This window comes from Pleurodeles waltl, chromosome 1_1, assembly GCF_031143425.1.
Source record: "Pleurodeles waltl isolate 20211129_DDA chromosome 1_1, aPleWal1.hap1.20221129, whole genome shotgun sequence".
Lineage (NCBI taxonomy): Eukaryota > Metazoa > Chordata > Amphibia > Caudata > Salamandridae > Pleurodeles > Pleurodeles waltl.
The window spans coordinates 670,276,619-670,297,716 of record NC_090436.1 but is presented as its reverse complement, the minus strand read 5'-3'; the positions used below and the strand labels follow the sequence as shown (position 1 = coordinate 670,297,716).

The 21,098-nt window shown below is 43.3% G+C and overlaps 1 long non-coding RNA gene and 1 other non-coding gene across 2 annotated transcripts in view; both read right to left on the bottom strand.

Annotated features, from left to right (window-relative positions):
• LOC138286605 (uncharacterized) overlaps positions 1–21,098 on the bottom strand; it is an 86,043-nt gene that overhangs the window by 32,561 nt on the left and 32,384 nt on the right. The gene's annotated exons all lie outside the window — the stretch shown is intronic.
• On the bottom strand, positions 6,442–6,554 carry LOC138292182 (small nucleolar RNA SNORA64/SNORA10 family). Its single transcript, XR_011202607.1, has one exon. It is a non-coding gene; the product is annotated as a small nucleolar RNA SNORA64/SNORA10 family (small nucleolar RNA).

Sequence of the window (21,098 nt, the reverse complement as noted above, 5' to 3'; positions counted from 1 at the left end):
CATTTTCCTCCTCACCCAAGCTCTAGGGCACATCACTCACTCTACAGTCCCTCCTCTCATCACTCAAAAGGACACTCCTGTCACTCATACAGCTCACACTTCACTTACATGGGCACACCACTCACCCTGCACTCATACCACACAAGCATGTACATCACTCACTCCGCACTGTCTCCTCTCATCCTGCACCCATATGGACTCACCTCTCAAAATGCACTCACACACACTGTTCATCTTGAGAACACACAAGCACAATAGTCTGCTGAAACCCATAAGGACACACCACTTACCCTGCACTAACTCCCCTCACCATGCACACACCATTCACTCTCACAGCTAACCACCTTTAACCCTCACCTCTCACCCTCCAATCACACACAGGCACACCACTCACCTTGCAGTTACACAGCTCACATCACCCTGCACTCACTCCTATAACTCTGCACACATTCCTCTCACCCGACACTCACATAGACCCTCCTCTCACACTGCATTCTTGCAACTCACATTGGCACATTTTTCACCCTACATGCTGCACTCACTCACACCATTCACCATCATCCAGCACTTACAATGAGCACACATTTTAAGATCTACATACAAAAATTATTCAAATCTAATGTATAGACAAATATTCCTACAAAGGCACGCACAGAAAACCTGCTCCCTCCATGGGAAACATCCTCTATAACATAGTTGTAACCACTCAGTGTCTTTGCCATGGAGTCTTTACATTACAAATCTCTACAATGGATATGCCCTTACCATGCATGGTAAGGATAGTTAAGGTCACCCTGTGTGTAGTGTGTCCAAAAAAAAAATATATATATATATATATATATATAAATGTACATGCATATATATATAAATATATACATATATATGTATATATATATATATATATATATATATATATATATATATATAGAGAGAGAGAGAAATAGATAAAGATAGATAGATAGATAGATTACCTAATGGTGGACACCATGAAATAGTTATAGTTAGGATCATGGTTCCATAGGAAAAGCATTTTTGATGTAGTTTGATGAATCTTCACGAAATTTTCCCAAAAAAATGCATCAGTGGTGCTTGCTGCACATGGAAAGTTTTGGAATGATCCATCAAGCGGGGGCCAAGACAAATGGGGGTCAAAAAAGTGTGTTTCCCATGTTAATTCTCAATAGAGTTTTGAACACCACTACAGCCTGAACTGCAAGACATAATACCACCAAATTTGTCAGAAAGCTAGATTTTGTTCTGTAAATGTGTTCAGTAGTTTTCGAGATATTAAAGGAAAAATAATTTTGTATATTTAGTGCTGCAGATCATTTGTGGCGAACATGCAAATGCCCGTGCCAAGAGGAATGCTGAGATTGGCTGGCATTTTAGGTAATGGGACATGGTCCCCAGGGCTGAAAACTTAAATGAAAAATGCTATAAGGGGTCAGGGTAGAGATACCCAGATCCCATGGGTGGAATACATGAGTCTTAAAGGGACCCCTGATGTGTATAATATGTAGAAAAACAGGTTTTTATTGTCATGTACGGAAATCTATTGGGACTCTCAGTGTGGCACCCTGTGCAACGCCACAATGCATTTGTGAACATCAGTGAAAAAAATGAAAGAAAAAGACATTCACTTACATGCTTAGAGACTCATGCAACCTCTCATACGTCTGCGATGTGGGATTAGGTGATTATGGGGGGTTGGCCGCAGGGCATGGTGCAGGCCAGGCCAGGGCCTGTGGCACCACCTGCTGCACACTGCCAAAAGCTGGGCCTGATGCAGGTTTGAGTGGTTATGGGAGCTTTGCTCTGCAACCAACCCCCAGCTGTGCCCGATGCGGGGTTGAGTGGTTATAGGGGGGTTGGCCACAGGGCCTGGCCCACCCCCACCTAGGGTAACTATAACTCAAACCCTCGCCTTGCACTGCTAATAGCCCACATATTAGAGCACTCATGACAAGTTCTATAACGTCATTCAAAATATAAATGAAACAATAGTAGTCAAATTATTGAAGGATAAAATTGCATGGCAGGAGTGCAAGTTATAGTTACCTTTGGGAGCAAGTTATAGCTACTTGAAATAACTCTAACTCTAACTACTGAATTTCTATGGTTTTGTGCAAGTAAGTGCAGAAGCTAAATATAACCTCCATGTAACCGTTAGTTTTTTAAGTGAATTTCTATGTTTTTTAAAATTCTATTTCCTAACTGTAACATCCCTGTAACCTTTGTTTTTTTCAATGAAAATATGTATACATATTCACTGAAAAAGTGAAAAGTTAAAGGGATGTTATAATTAGGATATAGAATTAAAAAACCCATAGAGAGGCCAACAAGACTACAAAGATGTAAATCTCCACCAGACCAAGGTCCTTCCTCTTATCTATATGAAATAAGTGCTTCTTTGTTTCGTGGAGATGTCCTCATTTTCCCTGGCATCAAAAAGGCACCATCAATAGAGGTGGGAAATGCATTGGGGTGCCCTTTGGCAAGCTGTCCATCATCTGGGCAAAACAGGGGAACACATACGCATACTACTAAGGTAGAACGATGCTGGGCCAAGCGGGCGCAGATGATATGCACATTTGCATACTCTTAGCAATTTGAAGAGAGACCCACAGACTCAAGGGGAGTGAGGGCCACGTGACCCACATCCCTGAGCTGATTTTGGCCTTAGGGACCCCATCCCCCAGGGCCCGCCTCTGTGAAATGGAGGAGGGGGGCAGCGTGCCCCCCCGGGCCAATCTCGGCCCTGGGGATGCCATCCTCTGGGGCCCAGCCTTAATTAAATGGAGGAGGGGGACTGCACATCCCCCTCCCTAGGCTAATTGTGGCCCCAAGGACACTATCCCCTGGAGCATGGGCATCTCTCCTGGGTGCCCCCCAGGGCACCCAGTGTGCAAGGGGACCAGGGGGGACCATGAAGGCCCCTGCAGTGCCAGCTTCCTTCCTCCTGTAGGAGCTGGTAATTCTTTTGCATGCAGGGAGTCTGTCTGTGAAATAAATTGTTTTTCCCTGTTTCCCTGCCCATATCTCTGTGGGCAGGGAAACAGAGGAAACCTCTGCTTCCACTGGGCTGGAGCATTTTGAAAGGTCTCACCCGCTGGAAGCAGAGTGTTTGCTATGACTTGGCAGGAGCTGTCAATACTCCAGCCAAACCGCACACATACAACTATGGGTACCCAGGGACATAGCAGGAGCTAGCCTTGGGGGGTGATGGTCCCCAGACACACAATTGGCTCCATGGGGGGCATGTGGCCCCCCTCAAACAGTTAAGTCAGCCTCAGGGAGCTGGGGGTCACTGGGGCTGTGGTCTACAATGGACCACCTATATTATTTGATTTCAGTCCCTGGGAGTTGGCAATCCCCGGGGCTGTGGGGGATCATGCAGTCCCCAGCATTTAATACAATATTAGACCTGGGGATGTGGTGGTCCTCAGGCCATGGGGGGTCCTCAAGACCCCCCCTATTATGATAAAAAGATTTTGCCCAGGGGAGTTGGTGGTCCCTGGGGTGCTTGACAGCCATTCGGCCCCTGCATATTATATTTGAATTTAAGCCCCAGGGAGGTGATGGTCCCTAGGGAATAAATAATCCCAGGAGGGGGGCTATTTATATTCCAATAGGACCTGGCCCGCCCAAGGGCTTTAGTAATGTGGCTGTACTTGTTTTTATTTTCATTCTTCCTACAAATTTGAAACCGTGGCGCAATTTCAAAGCAATTTTCTTTTTTTTAATAGTGCTTTTTTGCCCTGGCGGGTCCCGCTGAGGCCCCTACCACAGCTAAGGGGTCAGGGTTTTCCTACCCTGGACCCTTTTCTGTTTTATTCACTTTCTTTCAAGGACTCGGGTGAAGCCGATTCTAAAGATGACTGCTAACACTTCCTGGTTGAAGTGCTGGCAGCCAATCAGAGCTCTGCAGATCTCTGCACGAGCTCACTATTATTTGCGAAGTCATCTGGGAGGAACTGTGAATCTATATATACAAATTAGGATTTCCTTAACTTTCTCCATATCTAGTGAACAGATTTACACCAAATAACAAACAGCACAAATTGCGGAACAAAATCTACCTTTCTGCCAAATTTGGTATAATTCCAACCAGCGGTTCGGGTTGTAGTCATGTTAAAAACTCCTATAGGAATTAACATTGGAAACACACCTTTTTGACCCCCCCTTTTTCTAGGCCCCCTTTTGACAGATCACTCTGAAACTTTCCATGCACAACAAGAATTAACTGCGTACTTTTTTTGGTCAACAGTGCCAAAGATATAGGCAGGTCAAAAAATGCTTTTTCTACATAACCTCCTACTGGGGACCACCAGAAGGTATTTTATACATATAAATAAATTAAAAACCGTGAAATGAACCAGAGTGTCCCGCCATCATCTGTGACCTCTATGTGGCTTGTTAAGGGTTACTATGCCACAGATTAGAGTTATGGTGATTAAAGTATATCTATATCTATCTATGTAGTGTAGTGGTGGTCACCGTTAGGTAGTTATAGTTACAACCTAGGCCCTCATTACTAGGGTGTCATCAGACCACCAGCTTCTCTATGGCTGTCTTACCGCCACAGACCTGGCAGTACAGACTGCCTCAATACAAGTTGTGGTGTTTGGCAGAAGGCAAAACGCCACAACTCCGCCTGGCGCGCTGGTGCAGTCGAACTGACATGGATACGGTGAGCTCCTCCAGCCCAGCGGCAGACCTCTGCCTGCCGGCTGGATTACAAGACTGCAGACTGCCAGGCTTTCCGTGGAAGTTCACCCCACCATGAAAACCCTGGCGGTAACGCACCCGGTGACAGGAATTCCCATTCTTGTCACTGGCACATGCACCCCCACATGTCCACACATGCAGACACCCCCCCACCCATACACACACTTACAGACACCCCCTCCCCTTCACAAATGCATACATCCACATGCACACCCCTCCGCACATGCATACATTCACACACACACCCCCACTCACTTACAGACTTGCACACATGCACCCCCACTCGCATGCATCCGAATACACACACCTACTCACTCGCACCCTGATAAACCCCTCTCCTCCACATAATGCAGACACCCCCCCAACTGCATGCATACATCCAGACACCCCCACTCGCTCGCTCACAGACACCCACTCACACACCCCCATTTACACACATACACGCACACACCACACACCCATTTACACACATACACACACACACATGCACTCAACACTCCTTCCTCCTTTCGGATGATCAACTTACCTTTTCCGGCAAGCTGGTCATCCAGGAGGGGATGGGTCCTGGCAGTTTTGCATGAAATTTAAAGCGTTTCTAATGTTAATTCCCATAGGAAGAAGGTAACAGTGATAGCGCCAAAACCACTTCACGGAATTACACCAACTTTGCCAGAAAGGTAGCTCTTGGTCCACAAAGAGCCCTTTTTGTTATTTCGGTAGTTTTTGAGAAATTAAAGAAAATCCAAATTTGTATATATAGGGACCTGATGGATTCACAACCCCTCCTGACCTCGTGCTGAGATCTGAATGGCTCTGTGAACATTTCTACAAGGAAGTGTTGACAGCAATGTTGGGACTCATCTTGAGCCGAGTCCCAGACAAAAATGTACAAAAGAAAGAAAAGGGGCCAGGTTACAGATACCCTGACCGCTTAACTCTGGTGGTGAGGTCCCAGAGGGATACCCCCCCGGACTGAAAAGTATTTATTTAACATTTTTTGCTGCGGAATCATGGCAAGGTTGTGAATCTGGGCCATTTTTATTTTTTTTAAAAGCACAGGCTACCACGCTTTGTTATTCAGAAGCCACCAGGTGGGCCAAGTCCCTGGGCAATTATGTTTTAATGCAGGGGGGCTGTATGACCCCCCCTGCTGCCCCGGGGACGCCACCTCCAAGGGGCTATTTTTAAATTGCGTGCTGGGGCACGGCCCCTACAGCCCCGGGGACACCTGGGGCATTGTAGAATTTTGGAGTGGGAGGGTCGCCGCTAGTCCCCCTGCAGCACTGGGGACTACCATCACCCTGGGGCTATCTTTAAATTGTACGGGGGGCTGTGCAGCCCCCGTAGCCCTGGGGACCACCACCTTCCCAGGGCCTTGTAGAATTTTGGTGCTTAAATCAAATCATGTGTGCGGGAGCCGGATGGCCACCCGCTTCCCAGGGACCAGCATCTCCTCAGTGTAAAATCTTTTTATTGCAGGAGAAGGGGTCCTGAGGACCCTTTGGGCCCCAGAGACTGCCACCTCCCTGGACCTAACAGTGTGTTATATGGGGAAGACTGGGCGACCCCCTTCAGCTCTAGGAACCCTGGGCAAATAGTGACAACTATAAAGGGGGTCCGTTTTAGACCGCCATTCCCTGGGAACCACCACCTCCCTAGGGCTCTTTTCATTGGAGGGTCTGTTTGCTTTAAAAGCTGAAACCAAGTCACAGCAAATATAACTCCACTTTCTAACAGCGGGACCTGTCAAACAGGTCCTGCTGTCAGAAAGAGGAGCTTTTATCTGTCTTCCCGGCACACAGATATGAGTGCAGGGAAGACAGATTAAAACATTGCTCCAGCAACCATGGAGCTGCTATTAAAAGCAGCTCTTTGCTTGATGAAGCAATGGGACCACAAGGGAGGCCTTGAGGTTCCCCTCCAGTCCTAAATAGCCCACAAAGGGCACAAAAAAAAGCAAAAAAAAAAGGGATTGGGACCGGGGGGAGGTCTTGAGGCTCCCCCTGCAATCCCAGATAGCTCTGAAAGGGTAAAAAATAAAAAAATAACAACCTGGTGGAACAGCTAGAGAGGCCTTGAGGCTCCACCCGCGGTCCCAGGTAGCCTGTAAAGGACACAATATAAAATTGATAAAAATCAGCAGGGACCACGAGGGAGGACTTGAGGCTACCCCTGCGGTCTCAGATAGTCTGTAAAGGGTAAAAAATAGTAAAAAAACAATCTGGTGGGAATACATGGTAGGCTTTGAGGCTCCCCCTTCAGTCCCAGATAGCCTATAAAGAGCAAAAAAAGTTTTTAAATAAACACAATTGAGTGGGACAGCAGGGGAGACATTGAGCCTTGAGCTCCCCACCTGTGGGGCCAGATAGCCCATAAAGGGCTAAAAAAAAGGATACTTTAACAAAAGATAGTGTAATAAGATCACAAACCTTCACACTGAGCATTCAGGGTTCTATTCAAGGTGTATCCATAGTCATTTTCCCTCTTTTATTATTTTTTTTACAACTGCACATGCTTAAGGCTCATACTAGAAGGTGATCTTACTCTTTTTAATTGACTGATACATTTTTCTTTTCAAATTTATGCAGAAATATCTCATTCTATATATATCGTCAATGAAAGCCTAAAAAACTCTCTCTCTCTCCCTCTCTTTCGCTCTCTCTCTTTCAATCTCTTTTTCTCACACCCCCACTCAGACCCTTACGCAGCCACTTACATACCCACTCAGACAATCACAAACCTTCTCACAAACCCACTCAGACCCTCATGCACCCACTCACAGTCCCACTCAGACCCTCATGCACCCACTCACAGACCCACTCAGACACTCACACATGCATTCACAGATCCACTCAGACTTTCATACACCCACTCACAGACCCACTGACACCCTCATGCACCCACTCACAGGCTTGCGTAGACACTGAGAAACCCACTGAGGCACCAATGCATGCACTCTCACACACATACAGAGACCCTCATAGCCACTCTAATCCCCAGATTCACCCTCTTACACCTATTCTTACACCCAGAGAGACAGGCTGTGGTGAACTCCTGACGCTCATGGCCAAAGGGCTGTGTGCAGTGTGTGGTTGGATGGTTAGCAGAATTGCCTGCAGGATCTGGCTGCAGGCAAGGTCTTGTGGGCTATCTCTGCCACGCATGAGAAAAGGTTGTGCACGGTGCAAGGTTGAGTGCTTATAGGGGTTGGCAGGCCCTGTGGCCAACCACCACTGTGCACGGCTGAAGGCCATGCTCAGGGGTGGCTGAAATAATGTATAGTAATGAAAATTACTATACTTAAAAAAAACTTAGAAGTTAAAATGAAAAATACATAGGTTACAGGGGAGTTATAGTTACCTAAGGGCACTAGTTATTTGCGATAACTTGAACTATATATATATATATACATATATATATATATATATATATTAACTAGTGGTGGTCAACTGTAGGTAGGTATAGTTAGAAAATTTCAAAACTTACACTTCAGTAGGTTTAGCTGCTGTCTTGAAAGTTTCGGGGTGATCCATCAAGTGGGCCGAGCATTTTTCCATAGGGATTTTGAACACAACTACAGAACGAACCTCTGGATGGAGTCACACCAAATTTGGCAGAAAGCTAGCTCTTGGTCCATAAAGTGTGCTTTTTGTGATTTGGTGATGAGCCCTTTGCCTTGGTCTAGTGGTCCCTCGCAGACTCTCTCATTGCTAAAAAACATTTTTTTTTTAAATCTCTGTAAAATCCATGGAACTTGGAAAAAATATATGGGTCTCCTGCCCCTTTTTTTATTTTACCCCCAGGTGGGCCAGGTCCCGGGGGCATTGGAGGATCAAGAAAGGTGGGGGCACACAAGGCCCCCTCCTTGGGCTTATATTAGCACTGGGGACCACCACCTCTGTGGGGCAGTTAGACAAATATGTGTGGGGTGCTGATTGCCAACCATGCCCAGGGGACCACCACCTCCCAGGGCAAAATCTTTATTTTATATGGGGGAGGCCCATACAGCATCCTCCAAAGACTGGGGACCCCCACCTCCTGGGCCAAATAATGAGTTTGAGCAGAGGGGCTTGCTAAGCCCCTTTGCAGACCACTACCTCCCCAGGGCAGAAATAAGATAATGAAGGGGGTCCCTTGCAGATCCCTGGCCCTGGGGACCACCACCTTCTTAGGGCAAAGTTTAAGGTTGGATGGGGGCTCCAAGGCCCCCGGTGGAGTCCATAATCACCCTGGGGACCGCCACCACCCAGGGACAGCTCACGCTGTGTCCTGGGGTGCCCATCCCTGGGACATAGCTGCTTGCAATGAGCCAGGGTGGCGCTGCAAGCAGACTGATTATAAGCTGGTCCTCCGCCAGTAAAACTGGCAAGAAAAGGCTGGCTGAGAACAGGTGCAGGGGGCCACAGGGGTCCCCTGCACTGCCCATGGCAATGAAATAGGCAGTGCAGGAGTCCTCCTGCCCAGCACCCTCGTATTGTGCAGAAAGTGCACATTACAAGGGTGCTGTTGCCACCTGTGTCCCACCTGATTACGAGCTGGCAACAATGCTGCCACCACTGTCCCGCTGGGCTGACCTGCAGAAACCTTGGTTGAGGACAAAACATCTGACGTTTGACGTCTGCTTGGCGCAGTCTGCTCATTCGCAGCTGTGGAAGAGGAGGAGGTGAGCCGCCTGCACCTCTATTCTGGGAGATCCCGGGGGCCTTTCTGGCTTGGCTATACTTATCCCGTACCCCGTACCCCATACCGGTGTCAAGGAGCAGGGGTAGAGAGGCAGTGAATGGTGGTGAAGCGGCAAGACCCCAGAGCTCGGGGCTTCGGCCCCCACACCGGCACTGACACCGAGGCAGGCGGAAGGGGGGAAAGAGCTCCGGAGGAAGGAGACGGGCTCAGCGGGCTCGGCGCACCCGGCGCACTCAGCGCACTCGGCGCACTCAGCGTTTTGCCACTTGCCACTTGTGGAGAGGAAAGAAGGAGGAGGTGAGCAATCTCCTCAGTCTCAGCTCACACCTCCAAACAGCTCCCAAAGCTCAGCCAGTGTAACAGCTGTTGGAGTCGGCTGAAAGGCAGTGGAAATCCCGAGCTCCGGGCACCCCTTCTTTCATAGGATACAAAAATCAGCGAACCTCCCCCACAAAACAGACTTCTTGAAGGACCCGGTGGATGCAATACTTTCCTTACCTAACAGCTCTGAGATTTTACCTCACCCAATTTCCCCTATAAAAAGTTAAAAGAGCCTTCTCTATGAGCAGGGTGATAAAAGTGGTCACGAGGAGGAGGAGCTGACTGAAAAATCTACCCTCGACAATAATAAATTTACAGACGACAATCCCAAAGAAAATGCCTGGGGCTCAATCAGTGACTTAGAACTATTGACCCTCCGGTTGTCATCGCCGTCCCCTGTCACTTCTAAATTTCCATCCTTGGAAAGTCAAATTGACTTCCCTCAATTAGGTATTCAATCTCCATTCGAGGTAAATGTAATCATTAATGGAGCAAATTACTTCTCTCAAACTCAGATTGCAGGGAGGCCACTAGAGCTTGGCAAAGCGAGGAAAATGAATCACCCCTTAGAAACTATTTATAGCTTGGAGGAGACCAATACTCCAGATTCACCAAAATTAAATCCTTCCACCTAAAAGTGGATCTAAGCTCAACTACACACACATCCAATAAATCTTTTTGCCAAGATATGGGGGGCTTTCGGCAGGAAGACAAAATTGCAGTCCTAGGAACTCAAATGGATATTTCTGCCTTCGAATACAGTTCCCCTAATGTCTCCACCGTATCAAAAGAAAAAATAAATGAATCTGAAGTTAAGGAGGACAAAAATGAGAACATAATGCACTTACAGAATACTCACAGCCAACTCTATCTAAATGCTGTATGGGACATCTTTTTTAAAACCTCACAGCTAACGCTGGATGCCCTGTCTTATCTGTCCTCTAAAATGGATGTCCAGGTGGACTTATTGAATGCTATGGCCAAATCAGTAGCAGGAATTGATCAGAAATTGACAAACTTAAACAAACTGATTAAGCAAGCTCAGAACCTTTGTGAAACAGATTGCACTTGCAAGCCCATAATCAATAAGCTGGCCACACTTCCAGAAGCGCTAAATTCATTGATAACAAACCTCAAAGGAAATTTAAATACGAAAAGAGAAGATGGAAGTGTAGCCCGAAGAATCCCCCAGTGTAGCGTGAGTAGGCCGGGTATAACAAAAACATGGGAATGGAGTAAATTGGTGCCCGGTGTAAACAACTGACAAGGAGATAGAATCCCTTAAAGAACTGGGATGTGATGAGAAAGGAGCCTTTAAGGAAAATGTATGCCCATTAGCCTCTCCGATGACGGAGAAAAGATGTCAGCCTGAGACTCAAATAAACATACTACATCTGTCTTTCCCCAAACTAGCGGGGCCGCTACTACAGTCAGAAAAATCATCTACTAAAAGACAAAAGAAAAAGCAATGGAAAGCAAGGAATAAAATAGGGGGTGCCTTAGTTGGCACCCAGGCTATAAAGTCGAGCCCCTCTTCAAATCAGGATATAGGAAATGGTATGTCAACGTCCTATGACCTGTGATAAACACCAAGACTGATTCAACGGCAAACAAACTGTTTCCACTATTCAACACTGGTATGAGGGGCCATATCCCCCCAAACCATAGGTGGCAAAGTGAATCACACCCCAATGAGGGGACTTTAAAAAGCAAGGACCAACAATTTCAGCCAATATCAAATGATATAGGTCAATCAAAGCAGGAACCACAGAACTTAAATCTCCCTCAACGGGAAGTGCAAGCTGAAGCAAGTCCTAGTCCCGTAACAAATAGGAGGTCATCTAAAGAAGAGGGCTTAAGAATTACAGCCGTCAATTCTGAATACAATGAGCACCAAGAGACTCAAATCAAGACCCAAATGGCTCAGCATCAGTCAAAGAAAGGAAAAATGCTCAGACCACTCCTGGAGGAAGGGCCCTCAAATAGATCAACAGGGAGGCAAAAGGGTGCAAATTCAGGATGGTCAGATAGGGAATCTCTGTTAGGAATTCAGGTAATAGAACATCAAAGGACAGTCCAACAGGATGAACAGGTGGCCCCTATAGGAAGCCCCAGTTTCATTCCGTTTACTGATTGCCAACAACTAATACTGGAACCTCAATATCAATCTAAGGTTCGATATGATATCTTAAATCGAGGAAATATAGTAAAACTATTACCAGCCATTCCTGCTTTAAATGATATAAAGTCCACTGACATTGTCTCCATAGAGTTTCTACCACCGGTTAAAAGTAATAAAGGAGGACTCAATGAAACAACTCTGGTAACCTGAAGGACATCACACTTGGTAAAAAGAGTTGTTAAGGAAAAAACCTCCTTCCTAAAAATGGGGAATTAAATTCGGCATACCCAAACAAGCTGGTTGTCCTGCCCCCTAGAGGATCAAAACATTATGCCTAATCTAACCAAATCAAAAGAGTTGGATAAACCTTTTTCAGTTCTTATATCTGCAATCCGAAGAAATTAAGAGGATCCTTTAGGGCGCATGATATCCAACACGCTCCTATGCAGCTAGATTTAGGTTGGATATCAGATACAATCCGTCTAGAAAAACATCAGTGACTCCCGAACAGTCAGGCACACATCAGGTCGATAAATCCGAACGAAAACCCTCTCCAAGTTTGTTCTTGGAATATAAATGGAGTTAGGTCAAACACCCAACAAAAAGACCTGTTAAGCCTATTAAAAAAATATCGAATTATTTTTCTTTAGGAGACCTGGGCCACTAACCCTTTCTCAATCAATGGATTTATGGGATTTTTCTCCCCAACAATTTGGGAGAAAAGGTTTGGCCAACCAAAGGGGAATTAGCAATCTTTTTTTCAGCAGGATTAAATATAGCGTGTACACGATTATATGAGGAAAACAAAGAGTATCAGCTAGTGAAGCTAGAGCGATGGAATAAAGAGCACTGCAGTCCACTCTTGCTAATAAATGTTTATATCCACCCAGATGCACAATCCAAGAAATACTTATCCTCCAGACTGATAGATACAATATTAACTGACCATCAGGATTTAGGATTCCTGAAGTTCTTAATAGCAGGGGACTTCAACCTGAAACTACTAAATCCCTTTGAAAGGGATGCCCAAAGCATCCTGTAAGACCAACTATGAGCAGTTCCACAGCAGTCTCTGGGGGTAATAGAACGAGGTAAAACAGGCATAACGGCACTCTCCTTAGTTAAAGATCTGGAGGCCCTTGGGCTTAGACTCTTAAATGGGAGGTATCCACCAGATACTCCGCTGGCAACTACGTGCTATGTCACTGGAACGCAAGCGACAATTGATTACACTGTGGCCTCCCTATTTTTACTTACGCTAATTACTATGTTCTATATTGTAAAATCAGATATGAGTGATCATGGTCAGCAATGCCTGGAGATAGGATGTGGCCTTCCCAAATTCAATCCTGCACTAACTACATCAAGAGACATCACTCCAACGAACTACAAAAAACTTTGATGGTCTGAAAAGTCAAAGGATTCCATTGGTGAACGATCAATGGCGATAATGGACCAATGCTACAATGATATTACCAGGGATTCAATAACCGTCTGGTCGACTTTCCTGGATAGATTTGCAGTTGGGCTTCTCACAAATAGATTACAAAAGAGCTATCAAAACCAGGGATGTGAGAAAACAAAAAAAAATATTTATCTTTCAGTAGGCATGATTAAACGGAATAGACTCCTAAGGCTATGCAAAAAAAATTCAAGAAACTGCTATATTAAGGTGGACCTAAAACATTTAAACAATACATATCAGAAACAAATATGGGAATTTAAACATCAGGAATATCAAGATTTTTTGGCAAAGTCCCTATTCTTAAGCAAAAAATCTAATTTACAGAGCTTCTGGAAAATGGCGAATGACCTGAATAAAGCTCCAATGACCCTGTCCAGCTCTAAGATCCCGGAATCCGTCTGGTCTGATTAGCTAATTCACCAGTTTGCCGGAGAAAAGATAGCCATCAAAAATCTAGAAAAGGAATCAAATGTGCCAAACACAGAAGTAGTCAAATTAAGGCCCTTTACCCTCCAAAAGGGATCTGGAAAAATAATATTTACAACAGCCGAAGTTATGAATTTAATAAAAAACAGCAGAAGCGGGGGTGCCCCAGGCCCAAATGGGATCCCTAATGCACTGTTTAAAATGAATCCAGCTTTTTGGGGTAAAAAACTGGACTCGACTTACAATCTCTGCACAGCTCTAGGAAGCATCCCAAAATCGTGGAGGGGGGGGCATAATCCATCCAATTTTCAAAGGAGGCAGTAAATCTCATCCTTAGAATTTTCGATTGATTACCGTAATAGACGTAGAGACCAAATATTATGCAGGGATATTATTGGAGCATCTTCGCAGATGGGCAACCGAAATCAGCATTATTACCCCAAACGAGACAGGTTTTTTAAAGGGCCCCGGTACCGCTACAAACATTTTAACTCTATCTATGGTTATTGACAAATGCAAACAAAAAAATCAACCTTTGTATCTGTGCTTTGTTGACTTCAAGCCTTTGATTTGGTACAAAGATCTCTATTATGGGAGAACCTAGCCTTCTAGGGAATTCCTGAGAATCTGCTAAAAGCTATTCAACAGTTATACACAGATACATGGGTAAGAGTTAGGATAGAGGACGGATCCTTCCTCTCTAGGGAGATCAAGACAAAACAAGGTCTGAAACAGGGTTGCGTGTTGGCACCATTTCTTTTTAATCTCTTTCTATCAGACCTGACTGTGAAGTTAAATAAGGTGAACGCGCACTCCCCAAAGTTTGGCGATATGCTTCTTTCAAACTTGCTATATGCTGACGATGTAGTATTCCTGAGTCAAACCAAAGTAGGGCTACGGCGGCTCATCGTCGAGCTATTTGAACATGCAGAGCAGAATGGAATGGAAATTAATCAGAAAAAAAATCAAAGTGATGGAAAACAGCAAAAAAAATTCTAAAGCCAAAAATTGGTTTACACGAGGAGCATCTTTGGAACAAGTAAATCAGTATAGATACTTGGGCGTGCTATTTGATGAACGGGGTTCCTTTCTCCAGCAGAAACAGGAACTATACAGAAAGGGAAATGTTTTACTGCTTGCCTTTTGCACTTTAAAAAAACTGTTTAACGGCCCTAGCTACTATCCTTTGCTTCAAGACGTTACAGCAAAGCTAAATTCGACTTTAGTATATGGAAGTAAAGCCCTGCGCGGACAAGATGCCATCATCTTAAATAAAATCATTGGGAACTTTTTTAGGTCCCTATTCCAGCTACCAGGGCATACCCCCAAGCACAAATTAGGCTGGAGTTTGGTTATCTAAACCAGTGTATGGCTAGAATAGCCAGCTACATCAAAACCTTACAACTAAGAAAAGAAAATCAGCTTTGCCAGGCACTCTGGAAGGAGATCAGTTTAAACCCTAAAACCAAATCTAGACAGTTATTAGATCAGGCATTAGATGACCTGGAAGTATGGGAATTATGGGATTCAAACCTCTCCTATTATGCCTTTAAAAAAATCCTAAACCAATTAGCGAAGAAAGGATCAGTAATTATGGATAAGAGCCTATTAGCAACCAGATCGCACTCCTGAATGGTACTAAATGAATACAAACTCTTGAAATATCAGCCATATTTGGAGGCTGGGTGGTCAAAAGCGGACAAGCATCTTTTAATCGAATATTGATTTGGCATTATCCCTGGTGGTGCCCATCTACCGCCATGGGAACGCCCTGCAACAATTCCTTGGTGCAGGCTGTGTGACCATGGACCGGAAGATCTAATCCACTTCATTTGTATTTTCAATGTCCTAAGAAAGGAGCGTAAGTCTCTGTTAAAGGCAGCATTTAATCAAAGGAGAATACAGTCCTGCAGACAAGTGGTGATGGCCTGCTTGAAGTCCCGCAGACTTTGATCTGAACACTAGATTTACCAAGTTTTTATGTTTAATAGCTTTTTTTTCCATAGGCTCATTATTAATATAAATATATGTTTTTTTAGCTGTATTCTTAGATAATGTATTAGAACTTAAATGTATCCACCTCTAAATAGGAGGTTATCATTAGCAAATACATTCAAACAACATTATTTTATGTAACATAGATATTAAGGATGTCATGGTTAGAGGTTGTTTGTATGTATTGTTAAAGAATATGTATGGTGTATTGTTTTTTATTAACTACCCATCAATAAAAATAAACTTGAACTCATCAGCCCAGCTGGAAAGACATAATAGGGCCAGCAGGGTGGTTGCCACTACAGTGGCGGCCACACTGTTGGGAGTTTGGCAAACGGGTGTCGCCAGCAGCCAAACCGCCAAAATCAGGGCCATAGTGAGAATGAGTGTGAAAGTACAGGTAACTGAGTGTGTAAAAGTATATGTGTATTTGAGTATGAGTTTGTGTGTATGTGTTATACTTGTGAGCGTGCTGCTGGTGTGGCTTACTGGAGGTTATTTTTGCCTTATGGACAAGGGTGCTAATAACATACGGAAGGGATGTGTTACCTATCACAAACTGCAGACCATGGCATGCGTCTATTGAGACATCATCATTGGCCTGTGGGGATTTGCACTGTCTAACTGAGAAAGACATTAGCCCATTTATACCCAGTGGCAGGGACACAGAACATCGGCCACCACACCTGGTCAAATGCCCTGACATTATGCATGTCATTCTGATCATATAGGTTGGATCCATAGCAGAATGCAGGAACTGACATTTGAGGTAATTCTTGTCATAAGAGATCTTGTACTCATTTTTTAGAGGGTGTCAATGGCAAAATGCTGATCCTTGTACGACGGAGGGAATTTTTAAAGGTACCCGTGACTATGGCTGAAGGGATGACATTTACTATTCCCCCTCCAATCTAAACCAACTCAAGGGAGGTGTTGGATACTAAAGAGGTGATATTACTATTCCCACTCCAATCCAAACAAAATGGGAGAAGGTGTTGGACACTAAAGGAGTGACAGTTACTATTCCCACACCAATGTAAACCAACTTGGGGAAGATGCTGGACAGTAAAAGGGTGACATTTACTATTCCACTCCAATCTAAACCAAATCAGGGAGGGTGTTGGACAATAAAAGGGTGACATTTTCTATTCCCACTCCAATCTAAATCAAATCAGCTAAGGTGTTGGACAATAAAAGGGTGACATTTACTGTTCCCACTCCAATCTAAATCAACTCAGGGACAGTGTTGGACACTAAAGGGGTGACCTTTACTATTCTCACTCCGAAATGTTGGACACTAAAGGGGTGACATTTACTATTTCCACTCCAATCAAAACAAACTCAGGGAAGGTGATGGACACTAAAGGGGTGACACTTACTATTTCCTCTCCAAGGTAAAGCAAATCCGGTATGGTGTTTGACACTAAAGGGGTGGCACTTACTATTCCCACTTCAATCTAAACCAACTTGGGGAAGGTGCTAGACATTAAAAGGGTGACATTTACTATTCCCACTCCAATCTAAACCAAATCAGGGAAGGTGCTGGACACTAAACGGGTGACCTCTACTATTCCCACTCCAAGTTAAACCAACTTGGGAATACGTTGGACAATAAAAGGGGGACATTTACTGTTCCCACTCCAATTTAAATCAACTCAGGAAAGGTGATGGACACTAAAGGGGTGACATTTACTATTCCCACTCCAATCAAAACAAACTTGGAGAAACGTTTGGACAGCAAAGGGGTGATACTTAGTATTCCTACTCCAATCTAAACCAACTCAGTGAAGGTGCTAGGCACTAAAAAGGTGAGATTTACTATTCCCACTCCAATCTTTAAACAAAATATTTTAAAAACATATACTTCATCTAATGATTAATAATTTAAACTTTTAATTTATATATTATATTTAAAAAACAGCAAAACACTATTAACAGTACCAAATATTAAACAATAGTAAATATATAAACAGTAAACATATTTACTTATTGAACAACTATTTTAACTACTAAAATGTCTCTAAAATAAAATTTGAGAAATGTATAGTTATAATGTAATACATTAAATATTAAAATTATATAAATACCAATACTTACCATTCTAAAATGTTTTATTAAATTACAATCATTTTTATTAAATTGTAGGAAACTTTAGAAATAAGTTGTCTAAAATTAATTTTTAAAACATTAAATGAATAATGTTTAAAAACAAACAAAATGTAAATGTTTACAATGTTTACATTATTTCAAAAAAGATCACTAATATATTGACATATGTTTAACTAAAATCGTTTTTTAAATCTTTATATAATTTGTCTAGGTTATAAATGTATTTTAAAACTTTAATTCTCAAAAATTGCACATATCTATTTTAATAATAGTTATAAAAAATAATTAAAAATATATGTATTTAACAAATGATGAACTCAAAAGTAGAAATTCAAACCTACATTTTTCAAAAGTCTCCGCACTCTTAACCCCTATTAACCCAACAGTTCCCTACTATATACATATTTTTCTAGAATTAATTAAAATGCATGAAAACAATTAAACATTTAAATTACAAAAATTCAACCAACAAAGCAAATTCTTAAAAAAATAACAATCACAACAATTTAACTAAAAATTAATGCAATATTTAATATTTTAAACTAAAAAATGATATTATATACAAAAACAATCCTCCAATCAGTATCTTTGACATCAATATTTTTAACAACACTATAAACTGTATTTTAAACTTCGATATTACTTACCTAGATATATATGAAGTCCTGATATTCTTGACCCGATATTTGGTTATCACGATATTTTTAATTTAATAACCGTAAGTGGAGGATGACAGTGACTACAAGGAGCTCTGTAGTGCACAGTGCACTGTTGTCCTATCAGAAGAGCATGTTCATGCAACATTATATTTTCCTAAATTAATATGGGCTCTTTTATGGCTTGTTCAGTCTGTACATGTTTAGTGGACTCCAATAATACAAGGGTGCTGGTCAGCCCCCTCTCTGCTACAAGATAGCACTCTGCTTCTTTTAGGGAGCTGAATGCTATTTCGTAGCACTGTTCCCACTGGTCTGACAGCCTGGAAGGCTCTATTTCAATGTTCCAACCAGTCAGATCGACAGGAACATTGTAATCGGCCAGAGAGGGACACCACTACCATGGTAGTGGTGTCCTAACCGCGAGCTTGGTGGACCCGCAGTGGGACTGCCAAACTCGTAATGAGGCTGTATGTGTGTAATCATCAAACTAAACATATATTCGTTCCAATAACTGCCCATGTCTGTTCAGCACAGTCCTACAGGAATAGCCACTGTTCAACCTTTGAATGCTGAGCAACAGGAATGTTTAATTTTCTTTTCTTCTGAAGAACAGTCCAGGAGAAGGTAGCAGGAAAACCTGACTTGACCCAAAAAGGCCATGATTTTTTATGCCTACCTTAGTTTAGAGTACCCTGCCCTATGTCCTGGAAAGCTGAATTGTGGCCAGGAAAGCAAGCAATGGTCAAGAGACCTTAACACAGGAGATTTGAACAGGAAAAGCTGATGTTGGGCCTCAAGGTCACAAAATCAGACCTGCTAGAAGAATTCATAGGAACAAGGGTCCCCCAAACACAGTAACTTAAATAGCAGTATTGAAGGTCATCCTGATGTTTTGGCAGCATAGTTGAATGCATCACCGCTTGCTTTTGCTATGTGCCTGACACACCTGCATTGCTTCCAACCCTCCTGCTTACTTTTCCATTGCTCAATTACTGCTCAATCATAATTCCAGAAGTGCTGTGCAGTTTACTAGAAAATAAATCATGAAAACAACCCCAGTTACTCAACTTTCACCTCATTACCACAAAGGACTTTATCAAGGCTGCAAAATCTTGTAGGCCGGCATGATCACTAGCAGACCCATGTTCTGCTCATTTATGCAAGAATATCCTCTGTAATAGCTCTGCTGCCAATCCAGCCAAAAATATCAAAAACTTCAAAAAAGGCTTCTCCTCACTTCTGGTCAATAATCTATTGTTTCCACGCAAAAAGAATGAATAATCGGCTTCATGACAAATATCTACAATCACTGAAGAAAGTAACCTTCTCTCAAATTACCAAAACAGATTCTAGTATAGCTGTCACACACAAGCAGCACTGACTTCCACGTGGGGTGATTTAAACAGTGCAATCGATTCAAATGGAGAATCAGGATGCCTATCCCTGACCTCTCCCTTGCCTATGATTGTTTGCATCTCTGTAGAAAATTGGAATAATCTTCCTAAACAAAGGTCTTTGCATCTGTATCCCAGCTAGACCTCTACCATCGAGGCAGGTAGCCCTGTCCATAATACTCTCTACTTAGCAACTTTTTTGCCAACTTGTCAACAATACAAACAGTTAGGAGCGCACCTGCCTGACATCCCAGCAATTAATCTGCCCCATTGCATCATGGTAGATGTAGTATCTTCAAAAAACGAACTCCATTAATTTTTAAATATTTCACCTTTAAGTAGGTACAGCCTTTACTGTGCATCTCTGGACACATGTGTTTCTGGGTTAGTCCCTTCTTCAGCAGAGAACATATTTGAAACCGGGTGATTTATGGCAGCATTCCCAGCACCCCGCAAATATGTTCTCTGCTGAAGAAGGGACTAACCCAGAAACACATGTGTCCAGAGATGCACAGTAAAGGCTGTACCTACTTAAAGGTGAAATATTTAAAATTAATGGAGTTCGTTTTTTGAAGATACTACATCTACCATGATGCAATGGGGCAGATTAATTGCTGGGATGTCAGGCAGGTGCGCTCCTAACTGTTTGTGACTTTAAAGGCTCCCTTGAGCTATTGGGCTGACGAGCTCTGGAGCAGGCACCAGCAGGCCAGGGAAGAGGTACTGAAACCGGGTGATTTATGGCAGCATTCCCAGCACCCCGCAAATATGTTCTCTGCTGAAGAAGGGACTAACCCAGAAACACATGTGTCCAGAGATGCACAGTAAAGGCTGTACCTACTTAAAGGTGAAATATTTAAAATTAATGGAGTTCGTTTTTTGAAGATACTACATCTACCATGATGTAATGGGGCAGATTAATTGCTGGGATGTCAGGCAGGTGCGCTCCTAACTGTTTGTGACTTTAAAGGCTCCCTTGAGCTATTGGGCTGACGAGCTCTGGAGCAGGCACCAGCAGGCCAGGGAAGAGGTACTGAAACCGGGTGATTTATGGCAGCATTCCCAGCACCCCGCAAATATGTTCTCTGCTGAAGAAGGGACTAACCCAGAAACACATGTGTCCAGAGATGCACAGTAAAGGCTGTACCTACTTAAAGGTGAAATATTTAAAATTAATGGAGTTCGTTTTTTGAAGA